The following is a 27,886-nucleotide window of genomic DNA, read 5'->3' on the forward strand; positions in this document are numbered from 1 at the left end:
TTTATATGCAGTGTGCAAAGTCAGGTTAGAATCAAACCACTGCCTTATTTTGCCAGATAACAGGATTCCTTTTTTGCAGAAGTTAGTCGGACTTCTTGAGATGCTACTGGAAGCTGGATCGCTGTGTCCGACACAAACACAATGCACCAGCTACTGTGTGAACAATGAGCTTCTAAAAATGGCTAGATTTGATACACCTCCTCAGGGATGGAACTGGGAGGCTCGCAGGCCACTGCACTATGCTGCAAGATAGAGCTGGGTGATATTTTATGCAAAACCTTTTTTTCACTGGAAAATGCAGATTTGGGTCGAACAAAATATTTTTGCAAATTCATGTCAATTTCTTCAAATTGTTTTGCTTGGGGGGAAAAAAAACTTTCAGTTAAATAGAAATGTTTCAGTTTAGCCTAATACAATCCCCCCCCCCAAATTCTCCCCCCACCCATTCGCTTCAGGTCAACCTGAAACAAATTTTTATTTGTGTGATTTATTATTATTATTTTATTTTAGACTGCAAGCAAACTGAAAACCAGATATTCACACAGTTTTAGTACAAGCACAGGCTTAAGCAGACCTACTTCCACCACTTCCTTTAGAGATTTCCCCCTACTTCCTCAATTACCACCTCTCCTTCCATTACTCTTCTCTCAGCTCTACATAACTAACTAACTACTCTCCTCCTCTGAACGATGTTCCCTCGCCAAGGCACAACCCCCTCCCTGCCGCATTCCTTTGTTCATCCACTGTAAATGGATTGTAGGTGGTGTCCAAAGTTGCTGTGGGATTCTGTCCTGCTTTCCTCCAGCAAGCTCTTGGTAATTTCAATTCACTCTCTAGAAAATTGTCCACTAAAGGCTTGTCTACACTGCAAAGTTGTCGACAAAAGTAAATTTCTTAGTCTCTAATGTGTCACAAGTACTCCTCTTTTTTTTTTTTTTTGCTGGTACGGACTAACACGGCTACCATTCTGAAACCTGACAAAACTTTTGTCTTTCACGGGTACTTAAAAAAGCCCCCCCTCCCCTGCAAAAGACAAATGTTTTGCTGATGTAAGTGGCAGTGTGAACGTGGCTTTGTCGGCAGCAGAGCTCCCCCAGCCCCGCAAGCAGCGTTAGCTTTGTCGTCAGAAGTATTTTTATCATCAAAAGTGCCAACAAAGTACCGAAAAAGAATGTTTACACATGCTGACTTTTAGCAACAAGGTTGTGTTGACACAGCCTTGTCACTAAAAGCTGGGTCGTGTAGACAAGCCCTTAGAAACTTTCTTCACCCTTTATGTATTCGTGGAAGGTGGAGTCCAGAAGCTATCACCTTAGAAGTTATCCCTACCCAATTCAAGTTTAATAAGTGCTCCTGTTACAACAGTAAGTTGTTACTTGTCTTTTTGATATAAACCAAATGGAAGTGAACATACATTATGGCATACTCACTTAAGCTGATCTTGGGAAATACATATTAATTGAAGTGACCTAAGGCAATATCTACCCATATACTGGAAGCCACATTACAGAAATCTAGATAAGATCAAAGTAATTGCTCTATACATTAAGCAATTGGTAATAACTAAAACTGGGGAAAAAAACCCTTTAATTTTCTGATTCATATCTTTAATCAATTGCAACACGGTACGATTGTGTTTTATCTCTAGTTTCTCAATTGTTTGCTCAATAGAGATTGCTCCATTGCATTTGACTGACATTGCATTTTTATTGACATTTACAGTAGTTTTACAACATTCAAGGTGCATAAGTTAAACAGAAATGTAACACAGTGACATTTCTGGATGGAAGTGGATCATAAAGATGGAAGGCAGGTGTAATATTCAATTTACAATAGTAAGAAATTACAGATTATGTACAACCCACCTTGCATATTTACAGGTTTCAGAGTAACAGCCGTGTTAGTCTGTATTCGCAAAAAGAAAAGGAGGACTTGTGGCACCTTAGAGACTAACCAATTTATTAGAGCATAAGCTTTCGTGAGCTACAGCTCACTTCCTCAGATGCATATCATCTGAGGAAGTGAGCTGTAGCTCACGAAAGCTTATGCTTGCATATTTAGTCACTCGTACCATGTTTTCACATTACATCAGTAAATCATGTTATCTATATATACCATAAAAGTTAATGAATGAGAGAGGTGGCAAATATTCTACTACAATTAAGATGATTTTAGATGGAATTAAAATATGAGGTTTAAGCTGTTAAATACAGACTATGGTATCTCCTTTCCACTCTTCAAAAATCATGGACTGGTAAATTGTCTGACAAGCAAAGTTTTTTCTTTCTGTTTCACCCAAGATGTGAATTTAAAGCAGTATAGTTGTTACTCATTATACCAGTACATGTAGATACTTATTTCAGTTTCAGAGGGTTTTTTTTTCCAGTTCATCTTAAACCCCTTCCACTGGTGTGTCATAAACTAAGCTGAAAAAAGTTACTCATACCACAATAAGAATGCCCACATGAGGGATTACACTGGTAAAACAACACCTGTATAAACATAACAGTAAATCTTCCCCATGTAGACAAGGCCTAACTTGCATTAAGCAGAAGTGGGAAATCCATGCTGATCCTTGGAGCTGTGCTTTATAATTCTGATTGGTCAATTGAGAAAATGTCATTTATTCCATTGGGCAGATGCTGAAAGTCGTCTACTTCTTCTTCTGCACACTGCAGGGTCCAATCCTTAGTGGTTATAACAGGTACTTCCGGGTTCTCTTCCTGGCTCTGCCACTAATTCTTCTGTGTGACCTTGGTAAGTTCCTTTCTTGTACCTCTATTTCCCCAACAGTAAAATGGGGATAATATCTTACTGACATCATTGGAGGCTTATTTAGGTCTTGGCTAGATGGAAAACCAGTGCACTGCAAGCTGGGGTATAAACCTTAGCACTCCTATTTGCCACACATTGTTGATGTGTGCACCCTGGTATCATACAGTAAAGGTTTTTAAAAAGAAAAGGAGTACTAGCGGCACCTTAGAGACTAACTAATTTATTTGAGCATGAGCTTTCGTGAGCTACAGCTCACTTCATTGGATGCAAGCTGTAGCTCACGAAAGCTTATGCTCAAATAAATTGGTTAGTCTCTAAGGTGCCGCTAGTCCTCCTTTTCTTTTTGCGAATACAGACTAACACGGCTGTTACTCTAAAGGTTTTTAACAACAGCAGGTCAAAGGGCACTACAGAACTTTTAGTGTACGGTAGCAGGGTCCACATAGGCAATGAGCATGCAGCAGGCTAGAGTACTGATGACTCATACTCCTGCTTGCTGTGCCTTTAGCTCTGTGTACAGACATGCCCTTCGTTAATGTTTGTAAAGGCACTTTGGCATTAGAGCTGGTCAGAAAAAATTGATCAAAACTTTTTTCCCAGTGTAAAATGCCTTTTTGACAAAATAGAAATGTTTGATTTTTATTAACTCCTCCCTCCACAAGCCATTCATAAAAAAGGGGGTCTACTGCATGCATCCAATGAAGTGAGCTGTAGCTCACGAAAACTTATGCTGTAATAAATTTGTTAGTCTCTAAGGTGCCACAAGTCCTCCTTTTCTTATCACTACTTGTGTTAGAGTAGCATCTAGAGGCCACAACTGAGATTGAAGCTCCCTTGTGCTAGGTTCTGTACACACATCCCAGTAAGAGACAGTTCCTGCCCCAAACTAGTTTACGGTCCAAACTGACAAACCGTGAAAAGGAAAACAGGGGCACAGAGTGATGATGTGAGTTGTATAAAGTAACACAGTGTGTTAGTGGTAGATCTGAGAATAGAACCCAGGCTTTCTACCAGTCAGTCCAGTGTACCACCCACTAGTTCACACTGTTTCCAATAGCAAATGAGATCCATTCTGAATTTGTTTCGAACCAGTCTACAGAATTCTGCGGAAGGGATATAGTACTCCATTACATTAATTTAGGTTGATCAGAAAAAAAAATCTTATGAACATTACAATTGCCTATTAAATTCTATAGGACTTTTCTGTAGGTGATACTAGAGACACTTCTCTTAAAATATTGTGCTGATTAAGCATTATTACTTGTGTTCTTATAACATGGGAATCAGCGTGACTCATTGTAGTAGAAAAACATGGCCACAGCTCTCATGACCACTGCTTGCCCTCCCCTGACCCACTCTGTGCGTTATTACCATCAAAATTGCCTCTTCATCTGATTATCTCATTACATTGTTCTCGGTCATGGGTTAAACTCATCAGTGAATGATCTCACCACACATAATCTGGTTAGCTCATGGTGTGGTTTCTTTACTAGATAACCTTATCATCCTAACCCTTGTGATGTGAAGTAACTATGGAGGTGACCTGAGAGGGAGTTTTAATATTTCTCAAGTTGATGGAGAATTTAACATTTAAACTCCAACTCACCAGAACCAGCCAAACAAAAACGTGGGCACTGCTATAGTTAGAAAGCATGCCGAATCCCTAATTTGCATTCGGCGCAATCCTGAACATAGACTGTATTTTGACAGGACCTACATGCTTGCACAAACACTTCCAGTTTCCCAGAACAAAGGACTTTTGCTTATGCTAAGACAAAAAGAGATTTCATGATTGGTTATAAAGTGGTAGTAAAAAGTTAAAGGATATAGCACTAAAAAATAAAGCATTTGCATCGGGAAAGGGGAGTTGCTAGCATCTAGATGCTCTAGTGATAGATGACATATGACTACCTAAAAAAGATAATATACATTATGTACATGCACAGTTTTTCAACTTTAGTGAAGCTAAAAAAACCCTAATCTTTTTTGTTGGAGATGCAAAGTTTTCTGACTCTTGGTGTATTTTAAATTGAATTTAAAACAGAGGAGATGTGTTGGTGACTGCAGAAATTAACTGTCGGTGACCCTATTCTTTGACTCACTTGATATGACTAGAAAGCACATACTCCTGCTTACATAGCTTGCTTATATAAGTTAAATTTTAAAAGAGAGAACAAAAATGCCTTGTTAAATAATGGATTATGCATCTAACCATTGTCCCCTTTTCTTTAGCCACCTGAAATAATATTAAATTACTTTTCCAGCAATCATTCTTTTTTTTGCGGAGGAGAAAACTATTTGAAGAAGGGTTTTGTTAAAATACAAGGCAAAATTAAATATGTGAATTCTTGAAAGACTGATTCAGGATGGAGGACGTTTTGTGTTCCTACTGATTGATAAATTCTGGAATGTTAACAGCCTAAGTTACCTAGGGAATACATTTACCTCCAGAAAAACCAGAAGTGAATCACCTGCAATCACAAGAGGAAAGCGTACTGTGAAACTGAGTTTTCCTGGTGAGTAACTAACTCAAAGGAACCTGGTGGTCTTAACAAAAGAGTTTATCTTGTCTGGTAACTGGGAAGGATTAGCTCTCTGAATAATAAGATGAATATGGTCACAGATGAACACTAGAACTTTGCTCTCCTGTTCTTTTGAGGTCTCATTATTTGTGAGCATTTGAACAGCCATTGTTTGCATTCATGAAACTGTTCTCCGATTCCAAACTGATTCATCTGAATATTCATGTCTCATTCATGATTCATCATTGGTGGTCAGAAAGTTCCAGTTGTCCAATCACTGATAACTTGGTAAACTTTAGTGATCTAATCAGGGACTGGAAACAATGCCATGAGAGGTAGATGACACACCATGCATACCACATGGATGATAGCAAGTAGCCAAAGTTCATGAATGATCTCTAGTTTAAAATTTGTTCATCCAAACTACTTAATGGCTACTAACAAAAAAATACATTTTCAGAGATCAGTGAACAATTCATGATCACAAAAAGGGTGACATTTGCAATGGATGTTGTTAACAATTATAGTTCAACCAGCACCCAGCAGAAGATTCTCCTTTGAATTAAAATACTCTTTGAACAAAAAAATAAACTGTTCATTAAACTGTTTTCTGTTACAATGTCCATGGCCTATCCCATCTTTGGCATCATCTGTACACTTGGAATTGGACTAAGATCTCCAACTAACTTCACCTAATAACTCTATGCAGTCTTTTCACTGCCCGTATCTCTTCTTTCATTTCCTTCCTGTGCCTTTTGTTACTTATTTGCATTGCAGTAGTGCCTAGAAGCCCAGTCTTAACCAATGACCTCATTATACTAGGTAATGTTCTTCTCAGTCCCCATCTTGTACATCCTCCCTACTCTCCTTCTCCAATTGCCTTCATGCCTTCAATCATAGCCCAAGAGCCCTCTCATTCCTCCTTCAAACTGCTCTTTAAAACCACTTCCAGGAAATCCCTCCTCCTGTCTTCTCCAGGCATGAAATTCAACCCTCTTCAGAGGACCAGCACAAGGCCCAGTATCACTTAAGTCCTATGTGGTGCACATCTCCTCTGACTGAGAGTAAATTTCACCCATAAGCAGTAACTCCTGCGTATTTTGTAATAATTTTCAAATAGGCAGCCAAAGTGGCATCTGGATCTGATTTGAAAGTTTTACATGGAGGTGAAATCCTCTGTATGCTGCGTCCCATAGCCTGTGCCATCAACCATCCAGTTCATCAGTGCAAAGTAACACACAAAGATCTGTGCAAGGTCTCACAGTCTGAGAAAGGTCTGGATTTTTTTGAGGTGCGGGAAGGGAGTCCGCTAATTAGCCATATTAATTACCATTGCAGTAAGGAAAACCAGATCGGTCGGGATTTCGTCTGAAATACAGCGGTTATCCATAAATGTATTTTATGACCCTTATGGCAATCTGATGCAGTCCTAAGAGTTGTTTATCCAGTAAAAGGCAGCAGTGCAGTATGTTCTCAGGAACAAGCCCAGCAGAGATTAAAGGAGTAATTAATGACCAAAACCTTATGCTACGTGCTATAAAAACCTTTTAACTATGTTGGCTAGGGTGGAAGTTTACATTACAAATAGAACAAAACTCCGCATTGGCTTTCCGAGGCACTTTCTGTTTTAGATATGTTACAGAGTTGGGAGTTTTTGTTGGATAACTAGCTGCGGTGGAACAAACTTCTATACTTCAGTTGGTCCAGCTCTTAGCCTCTCTGTCTTAGTTTCTACATTTTGAAAGTAAGGACAGTGCTGCTAACTGTTCACCAATATCACAGGAGAGCTGTGAGGATTTGTAAAATGTTTTGAAAATGAAAAGTGCTATGTATAGGTAAGTGGTAAATAGTCAGGTGCATGTACAAAATGCGCAAGGGCAAATTTAGCATTTGCCCAGTCATTTGGTGATGCAGAACAGGTAACCATGTGAGTGAGCATCCTTTACATGTACACTTGTCAATTTTGGGTGCACAAATATCCATTTTTATATGCAACACATCATCGTCTATTGGTTAGAACCTGGAACCAGGAGTTAGGAGAACTGGATTCTGTTTCCAACTCTGCCACTTGTTGTGTGATCTTGGGCAAGTCAGATATTCTCTTTGTGCCTCAGTTCCTTTACCTGTACAATAGGAATAATACTCGCCCTTTCAGGGCCTCTTAGGAAAGGCACTAGATAGATGTAAAGTATTAGTATTGTGAAATATGGAGGTACAAGTCAGCTGTACAATTTGGCCTCAAATATTCCCTTTGGGAAAAGACATTAGCTGCCTAAAACCCTTCAAACCAGAATCCTTTCTCTTTTCTAAGTTCTGAGGGGGAAAATGTTTTGTAAATATGTGTGCTATTTTTGAAAAGTCAAACAAATACACATGTGCACATGCACACACATGGACTTCCATGGGAGTAGTCATAATGTGTAAAGTTCAGCGCGTGTGTCTTTGCATGATCATCGAGCAGAGCCTTCCTTTGAAAGCTCTTTGTGGGAGGGTGTGTCTCTTACTGTATTTCTACAGCACCTAGTCCCATTCAACCCTAAAGCTGACGAGGCTCTCTGGGTGCTACCATAATGCAATAAATAGTAATAATGCAGTAGAAGTGTTATATCTAAAATCTTAGATATTAAAAGCATTTCTATCCATGTTTGCTTATTGGAAACCACATTTTTGCACAGATCTACAATTAACAGTGTCCCCTTAAATAGGGGAAAGATAATTTCTCCACTTCGGGAATTACTGGGCGAAACTGTCTGGCCAGTGTTGTGTAGGAAGGACAGCCGAGATGACCATAGTGCTCCCTTCTGGCTTACAAATATATAAAATTGAGCATTACAAATGTGGATGTCCCTTGTGCCTAAACAAAAAAAGACTTGGCTAGGAGTCCATTCATAGGCTAGTCCAGTACAACTAAAAGCAAACTAAGGTCTGAAATGAGAGTTGGCTTGATTGGAAATAGAATGAAAGCTCTTTGAGCCTGAACTGTGTGTTCTCATTAGTTACCATTAACATGCTATACACACCTATGGCATTAGATACAGTAAATGATCATTCATAATGAGTAGGGCCCTACCAAATTCATGGACAGTGAAAAATGCATCACGGACCATGAAATCTGGTCTCCCCCTGTGAAATCTGGTCTTATGTGTGCTTTTACCCTATACTATGCAGATTTCACAGGCGAGACCAGTGTTTCTCAAACTGGGGATCCTGACCCAAATGGGAGTTACAGGAGGGTCACAAGGGGGGTCGTGGTACTGCCACCCTTACTTCTGCGCTGCCATCAGAGCTGGGTGGCTGGAGAGCGGCGGCTACTGACGACGGCCCAGCTCTGCAGGCAGCAGCGCAGAAGTTAGGGTGGCAACACCACATCAGGCCATCCTGACTTCTGCGCTGCTGCTGGTGGCGGCTCTGCCTTCAGAGCTGGGCTCCCGGCCAGCAGCTGCCGCTTTCCGGCTGCCCAGCTCTGAAGGCAGCGCTGCCATCGCCAGCAGCAGCAACACAGAAGTAAGGCAGGACCGCAACCCCCCCGCCACTACAATAACCTTGTGAACCCACCACACACACACACACACACAACTCCTTTTTGGGTGAGGACCCCTAGAATTACAAATACTTTACAACAATTACAACATTTTAGAATTAAATTGCTGAAATCATGAAATGTACAATTTTTAAAATCCTCTGACTGTGAAATTGACCAAAATGGACCGTGAATTTCATAGTGCCCTAATAATGAGTCCATTAGGATTATTGGACTAAATAGTCTAGGACAGGAGTTCTCTTCCTCGTGGTTGCAAACAAGGGTCTAGGGATTGCTACCACCCTGTGCAGTGGGGGAATTCGTGGCTCGATCCCACTTAGATGGGAGGGAGGGTCCTGACCTAGAAAAAGCTGGCAACCATGGGTCTAGAACTATTAGACTGTTCATAACATTTGCTTTCATCATTTTCTTCCTTCTCTTTGTAGACTGAAAGAAAATGACACAGGCAGGAACATTAGGGCATTTGTACAGTGTCTAGAGGGGGGAGAAAGTCAATCCCATCTTGTGGCTTTTCTTCTTTGCTCATTTGACTCTGAAGCACCCTCCAAAAATGATGCATACCTCTTTGGATAGTTAGTATTTTGAGGGGCCATTATAGGAGGGGGAAAATAACGCACCAGGCAAAAGAAGAACAGGTCTGCAAGTCAAGGGAAATAACCATGCCCAATTTGGAAGTTTCCTAAGAAGCTCATGTATTCATTTTCATATCAGCTCAGTGGAACATTGTGGGAGGCACAAGCACATGGGAGGGCTAGATAGCCCCTAGCAAGCACCTCGGCACTACTCTTGTTCTCCTGGATTCTGTGTAAAAACTTGCCTGTACAACTGTTTCTTTTGGCTCGAGGCTCCACAGTTCTCAAACTTCTTAACAAAAAAAAAAAAATGTATCCCTATAGGCCTAGTTCCATGATTTGAAAGCCAATTTTTAACAGTACATATAACTTTCAAGATCAGATGCCCTGAAGCAAAGTATAGTTCAGAAAGTTTGTTTTCACTCCACAGGAAATGTTTGGAACTTCCATTAAATTGTGTGCAGCAAGTAGTAGGGAATGACTGACAGAGCAGAGAAAATAGGAAGAGAGGAATGTCTCTTTTGGGGGAAGGTAGGTGCCAGACAGCTGCATCATAGATGGGACATATTTCAGCTCTGCAGTCCCACCACTTACATCGCTGAAAAGCTTCAAATGACAGAACCTGATTCAGATGTCACTTGCACCTGTTTTAGACTGATGTAAATAACTGCACTGACTTCAGTGGAGTTGCTCCTGATTTACATCATGGTAAGTGGAATTTGATTCAATCGCGCTGCTAGCAATTCTGGGACAGTTGTAATGCTGTATTATCCCCTATCCATAGAAAAATTATTTCCCCCTGCCTTTGTTGGATCATTTCTATTATATTAAATCATCAATTATGACACTGGAAGTAGATATTTTCCTCTCCTCACCCCTAAAGATAAATAATATAGCATATGTATGACCATGTAGCCATACATGGATGGCAAACTTTTACCCTACTGAACAGCAGGATGGAAACCATGTTAGATGACAGTTGTGGAGAAAATTGCTTGGAATGTGCGGGGGAATATTACATTTGGAGCTTAGTTCAATCTTTAATGGCATGCCAGTCTTTGTGAACAGTTACATAACAATACTTGTGTTATATTAGATAAAAATATCATATGAGAGTATCACCACATACGTGTACAACAATATATCAGACTGAGCTCCAAGGGAGTTACAGGTGGACTGAGTTTGGCCCATTATAAATATATGGTACCTGGATGCTGGATCATTCCTTTGTAGTGATCTAATAAGATATCAGTTGCCAAATTGTAAGGGAACAGAAGGTGTGAGGCAGCTGTCTCTTCTTTAGGGTGACTATTGTCGTCATTTATATGGTGCCGTTATTCTTTGTATTACGGTAGTGACTACAGGCTAACACCCCATTGTGCAAAGCACCATACAAGACATTACAATCTAAGTGTCAGACTATAGACAACAGGGAGAGCAGAAGGAAACTATGATGGTTCAGCTTGAAAAATAGTGGTCATGGCAAACTGGATCACTAACGATTGTTGAATGTTTTTATAGGGGTGTCACAGCGAAGGAGAGTTTTTTCAGGAGGTAATACTGCATAGGAGATGAGCAGTGTGGAGGGGATGGGCTACAAAGGGCCTTAAAAGTAAAGACAAGTAGTTTGTGTTTCGTGCTTTGGAGAAGAGGGACACAAAGACAGAGGTAGATGGGGTTGAAGGGACAAGCCAGGAAAATGACCTTTGCAGTGGCATTTTGAATGGATATCAGCAGAATAAGATTGGAGAGGAGGATATTGCAGTAGTTGAAACATTAGGTTAAAGCTAATTTATGATGGATGCCACAAGTGTACATGGCTGTCCTTGGAACATGGAACCCTTCATCCATAGATAGATTTTGAGTAATTCATTGAATCTAGGGAGAACGGGAGCTTGGTGCATGTTCATTGGGAAGGATATATGAGATGCAAGAGGTGACATGAAAAAAAGCACAGAAGTGCATGAAAGAGGGGAAAGAAGCAGGGAGGCAGCAAGCGTTGATCAAAACTACAGTGGAAGAGGATGCAGGCTGATATATGGGGATTTAGTCGGGGTTGGTTCTGCTTTGAGCAGGGGGTTGGACTAGATGACCTCCTGAGGTCTCTTCCAACCCTAATCTTCTATGATTCTATGTGCAAGAGCTGTAGGTCTGAACAGCTTTGAATGTGCTGTGAAGAAAAATGGGAGTCAATACAGGGATTCAAGCAAGGACAGACATGAGCAAATGGCATAGAGTGAATGAAAAACACAACTTGAAAAGAGAATTAGTTCAAGGATGTTTGCTTGGAGTGGGTGAAATTTACCCATATGTGTGGGGACAGCAATACGCCTTTGTGTTTCTCAAAGTGACAGAGTTAGGGTGAAAATTACAGGTGGGATTTCAAAATGCTCAACATTAGGAGTCTTATAATTGACTTCAACGAGAGCAGGGTTAGGCCAGCACTGATTCCATTTGAAAAAAAGACACCTCATTGCACACACAACACCTTAAAATATTGAAACAAAGACTTTTTAAAGTTGAATCTATATTTTATAACTTACGCTGCTTGATTACTTTTGCCATTTCATTCGGCCAGGGCAATGGAGAAAAGGCTAGTGAATTTCATGTTCGTTCTTACTGATTGCTGCTATTTATTCATTTATTTGTGTAGTGCCAGCAGTGTGCATGGCACTTTGCAGACAGATAAGAAAGCACCAACAATCATCATGCAAATGGAGAAAGGGAGCTGAGATTCTTCTTCTTCTTAGTGTATGTACAGCATGCCTCAGGTGGCATATGACCAGGATTCCTCATTGAACTTGGTCTGCTGGTTGGATCATTAGCCTCCTCAGCCCAGGCCGGATACGGATGGGGAGCGTGACATAAACATTGATCCATGCCTTCTCCACCCCCCGCTGAGATTCAACAACAGTGACCTGACATGTATCTTGCTACGTGCAATATGTTTAAGATTTTTTGGTCTTTTTTATTATTATTATTATTCTCTACCAGACATTCGTCTGAGAGGACAACTAGGGTTTGATGGTCCTGATCAAAGTCCTATGGTGACAATCTAAGGGCCTTTTGGAAGAAGTGTGTTATAAGGAGAGACTTTTATGAGGGAAGGATGGAAGCAAGGGAAGGATTCACAAAATCATTTCCTTGGATTTAAATGAGATGGTTAATAAAACATGAAACCATGGAGAACATATGTATTAAACTATTAAAAGTATGTAATATTTAGATCCTGGCAGAGCCCAAAGACTCTACATGGCATCGAGATCTTGGTGCCGTAGCAATATGGGACACAATCCTTCAAAGATTTATGTGCACACTTAACTTTTACGCATTATGGGTATTTGCATTGAAGCCAGTGGAGCTACTCACAGTATGTAAAGTTTAGCACGTGTAATTTTTTGCAGAATTGAGGCTACTGAGGTAGATGAGGCCTCTGCCACTGAGAAATATTGTAAAGATGGTGAGCAATGTGCAAAGGTCACTAGGGAGAGAAGACAATGAAATATATATAATTTTTATAGGCATGGTGACATTTTGGTATGGTTGTCCTTTTTTGTTAAGGTTTTAATTACATCAATAAGAATAGACTTTCCCAAATTGCCCCTCAGCCTAGCCATTAAGCCTCAGCTATTGTATGAGTCATGGCAGAAGTAGCTCTTTAAGGCCTTGGTTTCTGACTGACCAGCTTTTATATTGTAGTCACTTTACCTTTTGGAGTCTCTTGCACGTTCAGTTGGAATGTACAACTTGAGACTCTTTAGTCAGGCCATATTTTCAGAAAGGTCTAAGCAGCTGCCCTCCAAAAAATCATGCCCTTTTAAAGGTGTCTCTGGTTACATGAGAACATAAGAATGGCTCCACTGGGTCAGACCAGTGGTCCATCTAGCCCAATAACCTGTCTTCTAGTAGTGGCCAGTATCAGAAGGAATGAATAGAAGTGTGGGCAATTATCACATGATCCATCTCCTGTTGTCCCGACAACCAGAGCATCAGTTTGTGTCCATGACCATCTTGTCTAATAGCCATTGATGGACCTATTCTCCATGAACTTATCTAATTCTCCTTTAAATACAGGGTTTTTTTGGCCTTCACAACGTCCTCTGGCAACCAGTTCCACAGGTTGACTGTGTTGTGTGAAGAAGTACTTCCTTATGTTTGTTTTAAACCTGATGCCTATTAATTTTATCAGGTGTCCCCTGGTTCTTGCGTTATGTGAAGGGATAAATAATACTTCCATATTCACTTTTCCCCATACCATTTGTGATTTTGTAGACTTCTATTATATCACCCCCTAGTCATCTCTTTTCCAAGCAAAAAAGTCCCAGTCTTCTTAATCTCTCCTCATATGGAAGCTGTTCCATATCCCTAATCATTTTTGTTGCCCTTCGCTGAACCTTTTCCAATTCTAATATATCTTTGCTGAGAATGGGCGACCAGAACTTCATGCAGTGGTCAAGGTGTGGGCATACCATGATGTAGATAATATTATCTATCCCTTTCCTAATAGTTCCTAACATCCTGTTAGCTTTTTCGACTGCCCCTGCACGTTGAGTGGATGTTTTCAGAGACCTATCCACAATGACTCCAAGATCTTTCTTGAGTGGCAACAGCTAATTTAGACCCCATCATTTTCTATGTATAGTTGGGATTGTGTTTCCCAAATACTTCGCATTTATCAACATTGAATTTCATCTGCCATATTCTTGCCCAGTCACCTTTTTTGTGAGATCACTTTGTAACTCTTTGCAGTCACCTTTGGAGTTAACGTTCCTGAGTAATTCTTTGTCTTAGAGTACATGTAGACATGTATTCCATTCAGGTGTGTGCGCGGCCAGCACACAGGAGCCTGAGAAATTTGCGTAGCAGTTCCCATAGAGGGGTGGTGCTTACACCTTGTGTCCATAGCCCCTCCCCTGGCTACATGAGACAGCACCACCATAACCCTCCCTTTGTTCACTCGTATAGTCCATAGCTGGAGTCAGAGCTCTGTGGTCTTAAGCTCACAACCTCTGAACTCGATGAGTTTTTTGCTTGTTGTATGTAGTTAGGAGTACCCTTTAGAACAGTGTTCGTTGTAGTTGTTTGTTTCCCTTGGTGATGCCCTCACCTGGGTTTAAACATTGCCCTTCAGGTGGGAGAAGCAATCCCCACACACACTACTTGTTCTGTCTTGGTGAGGCGCAAATCAAAGAGCACTGAATGATCTGCAGATCGTTTAAGAAACAGACTCAAGTGGCTCGGGACCTTCTCCTGAAGCAACACCTGCTCAGACAGGCCATGCAGCCTATTTTGGTGCTGAGGCCCTCATCAGGTCAGAGATTGCCCTCAGGCTCCAGGAGCACTGCTGCTTCATGTTCCAGAGCAAGTGCCTCTCAGAAGAAATGGAGGAGCTGTTTCCGTCCACTGTGTCTAGGAAAAGGTCACATAAGAGCAGTCAAGAACACTCCAGGTTTCACAGTGACTCTTCTGCCTCCCCCAGGAAAAGCATGGACCGGTACACGGTTGGTGCCAGCACACAGGATGGCACAGGTACCTCTAACCCTTCCCCAGTACCAAATAGGGAAGTTCAAAACCCTGTATCCTACAGTTCTAGCCTTCGGGTGTCTGTTGAACCAATTAATGATGCGGGATGCGCCAGGACCAACTGTTTCCATGTCGGCAGCATAACAGACAGCTATAGTCCTCCTCTGCCTTTCGGTCCCGACCTCTCCTTTGGTCAAAGACTTTGCCAGGGCTCTGCCATCTATAGCTCCGTCAATTAAACGAGCCACTAAACCCTTGGATCTGTTGACACTGCACCCCAATGGTCCCCTCCCACAAGTTGTGGAAGCAAGAACAGTACCGGGATCAGTACAGGGGGACCCTTCTCAGCACCACTGAAGTTTGCACCACAGATGCTTCAATTGTGGCTTTCACCACCCTCAACATTGGTACCATCAGACACTCCAGTACCACTAGTTATTCAGGGACTAACAATGATTCTGGCACTGGTGTGCTCAGTAACAACAATCCCACTTTCATTGGCAGTGATGCTTCCTTCCTCATTCTGAGTGACAGACAAGTCAGACCAGCTACTTGCTCCCTCTGGTTTTGCTCTGCCCTTATCTCCAGGATCCCAAGGCTTCTCTGCATCTACTTTGGAATCATAATTCTCTTGCTCTCCATCACCTGAACAGCATTGGGGGCCATCCCTCTTCCGGGACCCCCGAGACATTGCTCCTCGAGCAGGTCCACTCGCTACTGGCTTTGATAGTGGTTGAAGAGTTTCCACCAGAATACCAGGGGCATGGCTTCTACTGATCTTTTTGGTAGCCAAATCCAAGGGAGGAGTAAGACCCATCCTCGACCTTTGCAGCCTCAATAAATATATCAGGCACAGGAGGTTCCAAATGACCACTCTATCAGCTTTCCTTCCAGTAGTTCTTAGACAATGTAGGATTGCTGCTCTGGACCTTCAGGACACCTACCTTCATGTGGCGATTTTGCTGTGCCATGGAAAGTTCCTTCTGTTCATTGTGGCTGAATGCCACTTTCATTACACAGTGCTTACCTTCAGCCTCTCTTCTGCCCCCTGGGTTTTTACCAAATGCATGTTCATTGCTAAGGTGTATCTTAAGAAGAAGGGAATTCATGTCTTCCTATATCTGGACTACTGGTTACTGAGGGGCAGACCCAGAGAGGATGTTCTTGGTCATGTCAGTACCACACTGCGCTTGCTAGACTGTCTGGTTCTCATCCTGAACCCCAGGAAGTCAACCTTGGTTCCCACTCAGAAAATCAAGTTAATGGGGGCCCTGTTAGATTCCATGATGATGAAATAATTTCTGCCAACTGACCGTTTTCAGACAGTTTGCCACCTTTGCCTCATTCTGAAGTCTCAGCCTTCCATAACACTTCAGACATGTCTGAGGCCATTGGGCCACACGTCCTCTTGCACACAGGTGCTCCAGTTTGCCAGGCTCCACCTTAACCCCCTTCAAATGTGGCTCAGTATTGTTTATTGTCCTACTCTTCACCCTCTGGACACAGTGGTCCATCTTCCTTCACTGTTCCTGGACTCCTTGCAGCGATGGATGAGTCCAGAGAACGTTTCCCAAGGTTTTCCCTTTGTCCAGCCCTCACCAAACAAGTCAGTTGTTACCGACACCTTCCTGGTGGGCTGGGGGGGCGCATCTGGAGTCCCTGAAAGTGCAGGAACTATGGTTGGAGAAGGAGGCCTCACTCTATATCAATGTGCTGGAGCTTTGGGCCATCTAGAATGCATGTCATGATTTTCAGGACCATATTGGAGACTCAGTGGTTCAGATATTTACTGACAAAACCACCAAGATGTATTATGTGAACAAACATGGGGGAGCATGCACCAGGTTTCTCTGCCTGGAGGCGATCAGACTTTGGCAGTTGTGCATTGGGGAGAACATTACTCCAATAGTCCCTGAAGATGAGTGTCCTTCAGGTCACTTTCACAGCTTGGGGCATCTTAATGATGGACTCATTTTCTACAAGGGACAACATCTGTTCTGCTCTCAAGGGGGCCTCAGTCCAGGCTCCCTGTCTGACACTTTTCACCTCAGCTGGCAGTCGACTGTCCTGTATACCTTTCCCCGATCCCAATCATCCCTCAGGTCATCCTCCAGGTCAAGGCAGATAGGGCCAAGCTCATTTTCATCACATGGCCAAGACAGTGCTGGCTCTCCAACCTTCTCACTCTATCTATTCAGCCTCCCATATCGCTTGCTCCCCATCCCAACTTACTCACTCAGAACCACGGCCGCAGATTCTGCACTCAGGTCCCTTCATCTCATGGCATGCCTGTGGCAGGTCTGAATGAGGAGGAAGAGCAGTATTCAGTGGTTGTACAACAAGTCCTCCTTAACAGTAGAAAATTCTTCACCACAATGGCCTATTAATCAAAAAAGCAAATGGGATGTTAGGAATCATTAAAAAAGGGATAGAGAATAAGACGGTGAATATCTTATTGCCCTTATATAAATCCATGGTACGCCCACATCTTGAATACTGTGTACAGATGTGGTCCCCCAATCTCAAAAAATATATACTAGCATTAGAAAAGGTTCAGAAAAGGGCAACTAAAATGATTAGGGGTTTGGAACAGGTCCCATAGGAGGAGAGATTAGAGGCTAGGACTTTTCAGCTTGGAAAAGAGGAGACTAAGGGGGGATATGATAGAGGGATATAAAATCCTGAGTGGTGTGGAGAAAGTGAATAAGGAAAAGTTATTTACTTGTTCCCATAATATAAGAACGAGGGGCCACCAAATGAAATTGATGGGCAGCAGGTTTAAAACAATTAAAAGAGAGTTCTTCTTCACTCAGCGCACAGTCAACCTGTGGAACTCCTTGCCTGAGGAGGTTGTGAAGGCTAGGACTATAACAGGGTTTAAAAGAGAACTGGATAAATTCATGGAGGTTAAGTCCATTAATGGCTATTAGCCAGGATGGATAAAGAATGGTGTCCCTAGCCTCTGTTTGTCAGAGGGTGGAGATTGATGGCAGGAGAGAGATCACTAGATCATTACTGTTAGGTTCACCTGGTATTGGCCACTGTTGGGAGACAGGATACTGGGCTGGATGAACCTTTGGTCTGACCCAGTATGGCCATTCTTATGTTATGTTCTTATGTTGTTAAAATGGAAGTGATTTTCAACGTGGTCATTAGCCTGCAGAAGCCAACCAAGCTAGCCTCTACCCAGGACATTTTGGAATACCTGATGTGCCTTCAGTCATTGTGGCTTGCGTTTAGTTCACTGAAAGAGCATCTGGCAGCTAAATTGCCTGCATTTCATCCTGGGAAGATTAGTCTTCTCCAGTGCCATGGTAGCAAAAGTCTTAAAAGGGCTCTGGTCCAAGAGCTGGTTCCACTGTGGGACCTTAACTCAGTCCTAGCAGCCTTAATGGGACCTCTGGTTGAGCCTTTGGCATCTTGTTCCTTTTCACTGCTGTGTCAGAAACCTGTGTTCCTACTAGTGACTACATCTGCAAAGAGAGCATGTGAGTTGCGGGCTCTGATGGCAGAGCCTCACTATACACAACTCTTCAAAGACAAAGTGACTTTACAACCGCATCCACTGTTTTTGTCTAAAGTGGTTTCTCGATTTCATTTGAACTAGGCGGTATATCTACCTGTGTTCTTTCCTAAGCTGCATTCATCTCTGGAGGAGTCGGGTCTCCATGCCTTAGAAGTCAGGCGATGTCTAGCCTTCTATCTGGACAGGACTAAACTGTTTCATGCTTTGCCTCATTTGTTTGTGTCCTGTGCAGATTGCATGAAGGGTCAAGTGCTGTCTTCACCCGCTATCTCCAAGTGAATAACATCCATCATCAAGACTGCAAATGAAACAGCTTCTGCTACACCCCCAAAGCAGGTGCAAACTTGTTCTACAAAGGTGCAAACAACCTCCATTGTACTCCTCAGTGATGTTTCCATATTGGACATTTTCAGGGCTGCTACGTGGTCATCGATACATATGTTCACGAACCATTATGCCATAACCACATCTTTCAGAGCAGATGCAGGTTTTGGTACAGTGGTTCTGCAGTCCTTGTTTAGGTAGGCTCTGAGCACCGCCTCCTGGGGCGGGTACTGCTTGTGTGTCACCTAGAAGGAATACATAGTGGCATCTACTCAAAGAAGAAGAATTGGTTACTTACTGTAACTGTGGTTCTTCGAGATATGGTGCAGACATATATTCCCCGACCCACCCTCCATACCCTCTGCATTGGAGTCTTGTTTCCGGGTGTTCAGTGTGAAGGAACTGAGACAGGGTTGTGGCGTGATGCCTCATGTGGCCAGGGGAGCAGCTACGGCAAGGAAACTCGAGCGCTGCCCCTCTACAGATATTGCTAAGTAAATTTCTTGAACTCTTGGGTGAATACCATCTGGTCCTAGTGACTTATTGCTGTTTAATTTATCAGTTTGTTCCCAAACCACTTCTACTGACACGTCAGTCTGGGACAGTGCCTCAGATTTGTCACCTAAAAAGGATGACTCAGGTGAGGAAATCTCCCTCACGTCCTCTGAAGTGAAGTCCAATTTGGTTGGACAGCCAAAATTATCACTCACTCCATATGGCCCAAATCTTCAAAAGTGCATAGTGATTTTGGTTGCAGCTAAAGGGGCCTGATTTAGAATAAATCAAATGGAAATCGTTCTGTTGACCTTCAGTTTTGTAAAGGGTTATTTGTATAAAACTTAAATTTGAGGCCAGATTCAACCTGACAGTGTCTCTCTTTTCTGTATTGCCAACTTTCAGAGTTTCATTGCAAGTCTCATGATATGTGGTATTTTTCTTCAGTCCCTAGACCTTGAAGTTATAAGTGAATATAACAGAATCCGAGCTTTCATTTTTTTTAAAAAAGTACATTTGTGGCTTTTATTATTGCAGAGAGAAGCTTGAAAATGTGACCCTTAAAGTTTCAATAGGCAAATAAACCTCCAGATGTATTTTTTTTTTTTTTTTTTTTTTAGAATTCTATGACTGTAAGCCAATCTCCTCATTTTTGGGAGCCTGACTCATGGCCTTTGCAGTCCTACTTTCTACTTTGCCTTAATGTCTGGGATGTCCAGCATTCAATTCCTTGCTCGGCCAAAGACTTCCGGTATGACCTTGGGACAGAGATGACCCATGCCTGCTGATAGTTGGGGGAGGGCGAGCGGGCAGAGAGAGGGCAGTCGACTTCAGCAGCGTACGAGCCAAGCAGCAAATCTTGGGGGAAGGAGGGCATGTGACCCCACCTATTCCTCCCCGCTCCCCATGCGTTGCCTCTGCTGCCTCTGTGCTTGGTTGTCCATCTGAAAAAAATAGGGATGATAACACCTCCCTATCTCAGAGGGGTGTCATGTGGGAAAGATTGTGAGGCACTGGCATGCTACAGTAATAAGGGCCTTATAGATGTCTAGAAATAAAGCAATTGGAGGGGGATGCAAAGTAGCTTCTCGTCAGTCTTTTCAAATGACCCTTTTAAGCCCCACTGCCAAATCGTCATTTGAACCTTTCCTTAGAAAAAATATGCTGCAGGATATGATTGAATTAAAATCTTGTGTTTCTTCCCCAGAACACTGTACCAAGCAAACAAACGAGAGGGAAATCCATAACAGGGAATCAATGCTGCCCAAAGCCAGTAGGCACAAATAGCATTAGAGGTTTTTAATGAATTTTCTTTACTAAATAGGAATGAGAATGATACTTTGCACTGATCTATTTTGGGGGGGACGGGAGGGAGAAGAATCTGATGTCATCATTTTTGCTTAGGAACAATACCTCCTAGATGTTTGTCACCATGCTGAATCCTGCATTTGGCTGAGATGTTGCTTGCTGAGGGGTATTGCTTGTAGATTGACTCATTACAGGGTTTTATTTCACAGTTAAGACATTTTAAATTAAAATGCTTCCCACAAACCACCTCTTTGCGCTATGTGGCTGAACAAGATGATGAGGGGGGAAGAAAAGAACTAAACCATCACACACAGATGTACAAATGTAGAGAATGGCTTTGATTCCTGACTGGTGATTGTGTGTTTCATCTCAAGGCACCTATGTGTTGTCACTGGAGTTACTGAACAACCCGCTGTAGCAGAGATGTAGGGGCTGATTTTCCAAAGTAAAATTCAGATTAAACTCTCAGATAAATCCAAAGTAATTCCATTGACTTCCATGACGTTACAGCAGCAATGGATATGTAACCCAAGGGAAGGAATTACTGAATGGGCGTGCTCTCCAATGACCAGCTTTTAATATATCACCCTGCACAGCCTCCATGAAAGTTCATCTTAAAACTTTTAAATTCCCCCTGCAATTTTGGTTGACCTCTATGATTCTTCGCTTCCTGACTTGAACTGTTGTGTACGTTGCTGTGCCATTCAAGCTACGCCTGCGCTTGAAGCTCGGGATAGGATTCCCATCTTGCATAGACATACTGGTGCTAGCTCAGTGAGAACTAGCATGCTAAAAATAGTAATGTAGCTGTGGTAGGACAGGCAGCGGTGAGCGGCAGTGTGGGCTAGCCACCCACAGTACGTGCTCATGGGGGCCAGGCGGGTTTGTACTTGGGGTGGCTAGCCTGTGCTACTTTGGCTACACTACTATTTTTAGTATGCTAGCTTGCTGGGAGTATGCTTATGCAAGCTGGGAATTACATCCTAGCTTCAAGCGTAGATGTAGCTCTAGTCAGTTGCCACATTCCATCTCAGAGGTGGCCACATCTCAGTAGTGAGTGAAGTGGTCTATCTACTTATCTATCACAGCAGTAATTTTGACCTTGCTTTAAGGAAGAATGTTGTTGGTGTATATTTGTATAGGGGGAGAGAACAGGCCAAGATTTCCAAAAGTAACTAGTGATTTCTAGTGCTGAGGGCTAAAGTGCTGAGTTTTGAAAACCAGGACTACTGAAGGCATTTCAAGCTGGGCACCCCAGAATCCAGCCACCAAGATCACTTGCCCCATTTGAAACTCTCTTGACAAGTGTCCCCTTGTGACTCCCATTGTAATTACTGTGTTTTCCTATTTTCCTAGTTACATGCTGGGCCTTTTTAGAAGAACCTGTGGGAACGTAGCCAACGTTAGTTATTGTTACTAGTTAGTCACTCAGCCACCACCATAAACTGTTCATCTCTATCTTACTACCTCTTACAACCTTTGCATATTTATAGATAGTAAGCCAAATTTGGAGGGAATACTTTAGGTGTTGTGACAGATCTCTGAGTGAGTCAAATAGGATCTATTATATGCCATTGTAAACTCTTTGGACAAGCATTGTCTCTTACTATATGTCTGTACAGCCCCCAACACAATGAGGCCCTGAGCTTCATTATGGCCTGTAGGAGCTACTGTAATATAAATAATAATTAAAAAAAAAAGATGCTTACCCGCCATAGGTTGTCAGTTCCGATGGAAGTAGGCCTTTGGAAGGAGTATGATGGAGGATTTGGCAGTAGTGCCATTTGTAATGGGGGATGCAGAAGTGCAAAGAAGTGGGAGGAACAAACAACTGTCTCCTGAGAATCGTGCCCTCCCCCCGCAAGCTATTTAAACTAAAGGATGATATTGGCACAAGAAGAAGTGGGAATAAACAGGCCATGAATAAATTGAGGCAGGAAATTAGAAGGTTTTTTACCATCACAATAGCAAGGTTCTGGAATAGTTTACCAATAGGAATAGTAGGGACAAATGACTTCACTGGTTTTAAAATGGAGTTTGATAAATTTATGAATGGGATTATGGACAATATGATGGGATTGCCTACAGTTGCAGGACACTGGACTTGATCTTGCTTCCAATCCCATGTCCTATGTTCCCATGTTCCATGAACTGATGACTAATATTTACTGTGACAAGTGTTGCTGGAACAACCAGGATTCATGTTTTACCAAAACACTCTGACCTTCACTAATTTCTTCCCAGAGTGACTAATGTGCTCTCTTGGGGAGCCTCACTCTATTCTTTCCTTAGGTCATTCTTGTAAAGCTGGGTCTCTCTGCTTCAGTGTCAACAGATGCTGATTTTGAAAGTACTCATTGTCATGTGACTCACTACACAAAATTCATATTCACCAATATTGCCTCCAAATACTTCTGTAATGTTGCCTTCGTGGGCCACAACTGAGAGTGCCAAATTCAGGACAAACTGCTGAGAAATAGGGCAGATATACCCCAAGACTGGTGGCTAATCCCCCATAGGATATACCAAACCATCAACAAAAGTAAACTTTTGTTTCACCACACTGGCTTACAAGAAGTCATAAAAGCAGTTTCCTTAGTCATTCCAGTCCTGGTATTACCACTGAAAACACTAGATTTAGAGATGAGTGTTTCTTTAAAACCAATCTCTTCAAATAAAAGGTTCTTCTGATGCCAAAGAACCAGCCACACGCCCAGGTCAATATATAACTTAGATCTTTCCCAAAAATCATGCTGATGCCAATCCTTTATTATCTAAAATCTAAAGGTTTATTTATCAAAAGAAAGAAAGATGAGAGTTAAAACTGATTAAAGGAGTCAAATACATACAGTAAATGCAAAGTTCTTGGTTCAGGCTTGTAGCAATGATGAAATAAACTCCTGGCTTAAGCCAAGTCTCTGGCAGCTTCCAAATCATTGGAAGGACCTCAGCCCCTTGGTTAGAATGCTCCCATTAGTATAAGTGCATAGTCCAGAAGTTTGAGCAGGAAAGAGGCAAAATTGAAGTGTTTCCAGGGCCTTTTATATCTTCTGCCATGTGGCGGGAAACCCATTGTTTCAAACAAAGCCCTCAGCACAGCCACTGGAAAATCACAGGTGACAAGATGGGGTTTGGAATCACGTGAGCAAGTCACACGTCCATGCATATTTTTGCTGAGTCAGAGCAGGAAAGTCCATTATCTGTAGATAGTCATCTCCCCTGGTCCATTGTGAGTTAAGTGCCCTTTTGATGGGCCACTCAATTTGAATAGTCCCTCCAAGATGTGCTGGCTAACTACCTTGTGGGCGTTACCCCAGGAGCAAACATTTGAAATCCAGGTATAGAGCCAATACTCATAACTTCAAATACAAAATTATACATGCATACAGATAGCATAATCGTATTCAGCAAATCATAACCTTTCCATAGACATCTTACATGACACGTTTTGTACAAGGTTTGTAGCCATTATATAACAGTGGTTGCAACAATGATCTACATGGTCATAGTGTAATCAGATAACATCACAACTTGTGATTTATTTATTTATTTATTTAGTGCCCTCATCAAAATGTACTATCCACAATGCCCAGGGTGATCACAAAATGCAATCGGGGGGTCAGGGCTGGTGAGGAGGGATAGAAAAATGTTAATACAATCTACTTCAAAGACTCAGGAGAGCCAGGTACATTTCCAGCTCAGCCACAGACTTCCTGTGTGAACTCAGTGTAGCATAGAGGTATTTGCTAGGTAAGGCTAGGTATAAGCTAAGACAGTGCCACAATAAGCTTACAAGCCTCAAGGCCTATAAGACAGTAGCTTAACAAATCGAGGCCTAAAACCCCCAAAGCCTTCTCATACGCATTTAATCAGGAGTAACCCTAGATCATCATATATCACAAGATAGAATGCTGTAATGACCAAGTATGACTAAATTGCTGACGGGTAAGCACAAGATGACAGTTGATAACAGCTTTAGATATTTTTAAGTTAGGAACATTAGCAGATGTCCAACCCCAAAAATGCCATGGTAACTCATTGCCATGTATGCTCGTAAGCTTGAGGTAAGAGGCTTAGTAGCCTATGGAAGAAGGGCACCCCAACATTAGTGGGGTGTGGAACTTCAAATAAGGAAAAGGGGTGGAAATCCCTACTGAATATTCATTAGGCATAGTGGGCATCAGCATAATTCAATGTAAAAGTTGTATTTTGGCCTGCCTGCCTTGGGATATATCAGAATGACACCCGCTGGTGGTGATGGTAATGAGGACGATGATGCTGTAGGAAGATAATGATTAACACTTTGGGGTTTTCTGCAAGGGATGGTGTGAATATATGGATGCCCAGAGGCTCATTTTATATTTGCTCTACCTTCTTTGATGGGTTGAGTGTTTATGATTTTGCTAACTGTGTTAATAAAACTAGTGCAAATTCAAAAGGTTTTTCCTCCATGTGAGTGTTGCTCTGTGCATGTCAGAGTTCCCAAATTAACAGTAATTCTAATAAATCTTGGCCTGATCTTGGGAAAGACCCTGTCAAACCACACAGTGCTAAAGGGGAATTCTTAACTAATCTATATAAATATTATACAATCAACAAATCAAACAACATTGGGTAAATCACTTAGTCTCTCTGTTCTTCAGTTCCCCATCTGCAAAATGGGGATAATAGGGAAGTGCTGTCTTCCAGGGGTATTGTGATGATAAAATACATGAATAGTTGTGAAGTGCTCAGATACTATGATGATGTTGGCCATATAAGTACTGAACTATCTGCACAGATAGACACCAAAATACATTTGCTCTGAGGGTAGAGAAGCAGTTAACACATTGCAAAACAGGACATTTTTGGTCAAAGACATCAAGGCAAAACCCCTGCTGTTAAGAGATGGGGCCTTAGAGGTTCAGACCTGCCATAGAGGTTCAGACCTGAGTCCAAATTTCCCCAAAGGTTGAGCATGCAGAGCCAAGATTTGGGTTCAGACTCATCTGCAAACTGCTACTGAAAGCATTGTGGGGTTTGTGTGTGTGTGTGATGATGTAACAGATTATGTGAGAGAGACTAGAGGAAAAATCATTGTATGGACCTGAGTACAGCAACTGTCATACAAGTTGAAAGCAAAACCAAGAGGTGGAGATAAGTAGGTTGCAAGAGAAGCAAGAAGGCTGTAATTTAAATGTTAAAGACTCTCGTGTTTTTGCTGAATAGCTACAGGGAAGGGCAGATGGGAGCCAGGGATGGAGTAATAGGTTCATCATAATGGTAACTTGTCTTTTCCTGGTACATGGCAAGTTTTTCAGGGCAGGGGGAGTGCCTTTATCTTGGTGACTTCTATCTCTCTGTGCATATTGGCAGTGTTAAACAAATACTAATAATAAAGAGTGGAGTCCCTAGTAAATTGTGCAGTAGAATCACAGAAAGGTAGGGCTGGAAGGTACCCCAAGAAGTTAGTAGACTAAAGAGAAATGAAAAGGCTGAATCTTCAGCTGCATGGAATCATAGGATCATAGGACTGGAAGGGACCTAGAGAGGTCATCTAGTCCAGTTCCCTGCACTCAAGGCAGGACTAAGTATTATCTAGATCATTCCTGACAGATATTTATCCAACCTGCTCTTAAAAATCCCCAATGATGGAGATTCCACACCCTCCCAAGGCAATTTATTCCAGTGCTTAACCCTTCTGACAGTTCGGAAGTTTTTCCTATTGTCCAACCTAAACTGCCCTTGCTGCAATTTAAGCCCATTGCTTCTTGTCCTATCCTCAGAGGTTAGGAAGAACAATGTTTCCCCTTCCTCCTTGTAACAACCTATTATGTAGCTGAAAACTGTTATCATGTCCCTTCTCAGTCTTCTCTTCTCCAAACTAAACAAACCCAATGTTTTCAATCTTCCCTCATAGGTCATTATTTTCTAGACCTTTAATAATTTTGTTTCTCTTTTCTGGACTTCCTCCAATTTGTCTACATCTTTCCTGAAATGTGGCACCCAGAACTGGACACAATACTCCAGTTGAGGCCTAATCAATTACTTCTCGTGTCTTGCTTACAACACTTCTGCTAATACATCCCAGAATGTATCACTGCCCCAGCCGTGACCAGAGATCTGACCCAAAGATTATGAAGTGATATTTGTAGAGAGGAAGTAGGTCAGTGGTTCAGACAAAAGGACAGAAGAGCGGAAAAAATTCCAGGTGGATGGGGAATGCACAAGCACCATTCCCCGGGTGAGGAGACTCCTGAATTGAGGGCTATCCTAGGAGGAGTAAGCTGAGAACAGAGGGACAGAGCACATGGCTATGGAGTCACTGGAGAGAGCTGAAAACCAGGACGTCGTTTTACATAACATTGCTGGAAGCACTAGCTGCCTTCAGTGGGGTAATTCCAGGCCAGGCATATGTTGTAACTAGGGAAAGTAAAATAATAGCAGAGAGGCCATAATTCCTTCACTAATTGAAAGTGGTGTCTAGAACTTTTTCAATTTGTGAGTATGTGAGATTTTCTATCTGTTGCTCTTAGGAGGATAATTAAGGATGAAATGAATATTAAATCATCATTTACTAGATAAGTGTGGGTTTCTTTTTTGCCTGACTCAAAAATGGGACTGAACTTTTGGCTTAGAGTCTTATCTCTCTACACAAACGGATTTTTGTTTTGAATCCCGTATTGAAACCAACTGCATTTTCACTTGTTTCTCTGGTCACCCTGAATTCCTTCTGGCTCTAGTTGGACAGTAAGTGATTTCTGCTTGGTTGGAAAAGAAGAATAGGGCATATCAGCAAGTGAAATATGAAGAAAAGTCACCTATTAACACAAATTTGAGCCCTTCCAGTCACAGGCTGGGGTAAGCTTCAGCTAAGAGCCACAGGTATGTTTGTCTGCTTTTAATCAAGAATGACTCTGCTATTGCACTGTATGAAAGATCGCCTTTTCAGCTAGTTGTTAGCTGATGATGATCCTGGGTTCACCAATTTTTCACAATCCCCCTTTCTTCTTGAGAACGTGATAGCTTGTTGCAAATGTTAAAATGCTACTGACAGCAGCCGTACAATGGATGCATTTAAAATAAAGCACCTTGGTTAAAAAGCAAAGGGCCCTGGGTAATGGAGAGGTGTCCGGCTGACTGGAAGAGCTGGATGTGGACTCCAGTGTAAATAAGCCATGGCAGTTTTCTGACTGGGTTGTGAGACTGGTGCAAGCCTCACAGCATAGAGCAAACCTAAACGGATAATTAAGAAAAATTGGGGTGGGGATGACAGAGTGGTGATGTGTGACAGATACTAAAATAAACCAAAATATCCCTC

The sequence above is a fragment of the Lepidochelys kempii genome, chromosome 5, assembly GCF_965140265.1.
Source record: "Lepidochelys kempii isolate rLepKem1 chromosome 5, rLepKem1.hap2, whole genome shotgun sequence".
Lineage (NCBI taxonomy): Eukaryota > Metazoa > Chordata > Testudines > Cheloniidae > Lepidochelys > Lepidochelys kempii.